This window comes from Orcinus orca, chromosome 1 (genome assembly GCF_937001465.1).
Source record: "Orcinus orca chromosome 1, mOrcOrc1.1, whole genome shotgun sequence".
Taxonomy (NCBI): domain Eukaryota; kingdom Metazoa; phylum Chordata; class Mammalia; order Artiodactyla; family Delphinidae; genus Orcinus; species Orcinus orca.
The window spans coordinates 158,648,026-158,651,587 of NC_064559.1; the positions used below are offsets into that span (position 1 = coordinate 158,648,026).

Sequence of the window (3,562 nt, forward strand, 5' to 3'; positions counted from 1 at the left end):
CAGTGATTTTTAGTATGTTCACAAAGTTGTGCAACCATCATCACTTTCTAATTCCAGAACATTTTTATTGCCTGGAAGTGAAACCCCATATCCATTAGCAATCACTCTCCATTCCTTTCTCTCTCCAGCCCTGGCATCTGGTAATTTACTTTTTGTCCCTGTGGACTTGTCTATGTGCCTATTCTAGACATTCCTTATAATTGTAATCATATAGTATGTGGCATTTTGTGTCTGGCTTCTTTCATTTTGTATAATGTTTTAAATGTTCATCCATGTTATAACATGTATCAGAACTTCATTCCTTTTTGTGGAAAAATAATATTCCCATGTATGGATATAACACATTTTGTTCATTCATCAGTTGATGGCATTTGAGTTGTTTCCACTTTTTGGCTATAGTGAATAATACTGCTATGGATATCCATGTACAAGTTTTTGTGCAGACACATGGTAACTATGTTTAACTTTCTGAAGAATTGCCAAACTGTTTTCCAAAGTGGTTGCACTATTTCAGTAGCCATAATCTCTTGAATATTGCCTTTCTCCTATTCTACCCTCTCCCTTCTTATGGAACTCTCATCAGAGATATGTTGGAGTTTTTTATTTTATATTCCATGTCTCTTTACATTTTCCCAGTTTTTAGCTTTTTGTGCTTCATTCCTCAGATCTGTCTTCCAGTTCATTAATTCTTTTATTCAACTGGTTTAATCTTTCATTCAACCCTTTTCTTGAGTTTTCACTTTAAAGAGTTTAATTTTTTATTTCTGAAAGTACTAACATTTAACAAAAAAGTTGTATAGTTTTATTTTCCTCCTTAATCAATTTATTCTTTTTCATAGTACCTTCTTTTTGATGGCTTTATTCCTTTTTCCATATTCTCTTTCATAATGTTGTTTTATTTCAAGTTCTTGGATGTGGACTCTTGCTCAATGTGGATTGTTTTCTCACATATTTTGTTGTGAGATTACCTTTATTGAGGCTTTTTTTGCTTTTGCTTCTACAGTTGCTTCAGAGAGATCACCAATCATAGCTCAGTCATTGTGTTAACTTCTCAATTTGAGGCTTCCTAAATCATGTATATTATATTCATTTTATCCCCAAGTTTATGAGAGGCACAGGCCTGAAATTTTGAATTTAGGGGGAAGGGTTTTTCCTCCAACTTAAAGCTGAAAAGAGATAGACAAGCTCCTTTCTCACCTTGTCCTGGTAAACATATTTCCTTTCTAGTTCATCTCTTACCAGAAAGAGCTGCCATTTGAGGGTCTTGGCTTTATCTAAGGATTCTTAGCTCCTCATGCACACCCAAATCCTCATTTCTTTTTAGGTTACTGGGACCAAGTTTTCTCCAAGGCAATTAAAGCTCCACCCTACCTTACCTCTTCATTTTGGGCACCTAGGATGGATGGAGTTTTTCCTCCCTCCCTTCCTTCCTTCTCAGTCATACTTTAAAAATAATGTTTATTTTATTTTTTCTAGCATTTCTATGTCTTTGTACTGGATGGTTAATTTTGGATATCTTAGATCATTGTATTATCAGAAGTCTCAGTTTCCTCACCATTAATGTGGGGAAAGTAATTTATTTACTTAAGAGCATTTTTAGAATTAAATGAGATAATATATATAAAGTGCTAAGGTTAGTGCCTGATATGTAAGTGCTCAATAAATGTTAGTTATTACAATTTTTAATTAATACTGATTGAGAAGCCCTAGATAAGAATGCAAATCCACATAAGGAAAATTACTCAAATGAATTTAAAAATTAATATTTTGGCTTCCTCTTAGGATGTAATGTTGCTTCATTTAAAAGTTTGCTCCCGGGCTTCCCTGGTGGCGCAGTGGTTGAGAGTCCGCCTGCCGATGCAGGGGACACGGGTTCATGCCCCAGTCCGGGAAGATCCCACATGCAGTGGAGCGGCTGGGCCCATGAGCCATGGCCGCTGAGCCTGCGCGTCTGGAGCCTGTGCTCCGCAACGGGAGAGGCCACAGCAGTGAGAGGCCCGCATACTGCAAAAAAAAAAAAAAAAAGTTTGCTCCCTCCCTCTTTTCCGGTTATTGTGGCACGAGGCACTATGAACTGCAAAGTCTCCCGAGACACCCTCTATGGAGGCAGCACGGGAAGTCCTGCACAGTAACCAGCGCAAGCGCCAGATGTTTTTGGAGACGGTGGAGCTTCAGATCAGCCTGAAGAGCTATGACCCTCAGAAGGACAAACACTTCTCGGGCACTGTCAGGCTTAAGTCCACTCCCCTCCCCAAGTTCTCCATATGGGTTCTGGGGGACCAGCAGCATTGTGATGAGGCCAAGGCTGTGGATATCCACCACATGGACATAGAGGCTCTGAAGAAACTCAACAAGAATAAGAAACTGGTCAAGAAGCTGGCCAAGAAGTATGATGCCTTTTTGGCTTCAGAATTTCTGATCAAGCAGATCCCATGAATCTGGGCCCAGATCTGAATAAGGCTGGCAAGTTCCCTTCCTTGCTGACCCACAATGAGAACATGGTGGCCAAAGTTGATGAAGTGAAGTACACGATCAAGTTCCAGATGAAGAAGTGCTGTGTCTGGCAGTGGCTGTTGGCCACGTGAAGATGACAGATGATGAGCTTGTGTACAACATCCACTTAGCTGTCAACTTCCTGGTGTCATTGCTCAAGAAAAATTGGCAGAATGGCGGGACTTTGTACATTAAGAGTACCATGGGCAAGCCCCAGCGCCTGTACTAAGGCACAGCTTAATAAACCATACTCCCACCATTAAAACGTGAACATACAAAACTTATTGCTTGAATATATATGATTTTGTATTATATATCCTTGAGTGTCTCACCTCATTTTTATCCTACTCTACTTAGCATGTGGGTGGTCAGGGAAGAGTCTTTATTGATATTTGATGCCTGATTCATTTGGTATGTGTATTTTTTTCATTTTACAGATGCATTTCAATTCATCATAAGGTGGCTTATATTATAAACGTGTTTATACTTTATTAAAATATTTACATTAAGCTGACATAAAACTAGATAATTTGAAATTCATTTTATTGAGAAAAAATTAATCTCTCAGTCTTGTTCTAAAATATTTATTTTCCACAAAATATGCACTTTGAAAAACATTGCATAGGTTATTAACAGGCTATCTGGTTTATTTCCACTTAGGAATATAATTCATTGAAAAGAAAGGCATATCTGATTAAAATGCTGTGTGGAAGTGACCTTTTCCATGTTCTTAAAAGAGAGGAATGATGGAAGAAAAAAATAATAATGTTTTTAATCTGAGTTTTTATGAGATCTTGAAATGGATGCCATTCTTTCTATTTCCTCTCTGTAACAGATATTGTGTTTCTGATTCTGTGTGTGTGTGTGTGTGTGTGTGTGTGTGTGGTCTCACTTTTGTTAATGTGTCTTCATTTCTCAGTGAAGTGAAAGCTGACCTAGAACCGTGGTCACTCCTGTGTCAAAGTTGCAACAACTGTGGTCACTGAGCAATTACCATGGCAATCTGACTGGTCCTGAAGGGTTAGTTGTGTTAGAACAAGATCTAAAATAATCTGTGGAAGGGAATGAA

The 3,562-nt window shown here is 38.2% G+C and overlaps 1 pseudogene; it reads left to right on the forward strand.

The window, feature by feature from the left end:
* The first annotated feature begins 2,069 nt into the window (after positions 1-2,069).
* Positions 2,070-2,758, forward strand: LOC101272215 (60S ribosomal protein L10a-like; annotated as a pseudogene).
* Positions 2,759-3,562: the final 804 nt, after the last annotated feature.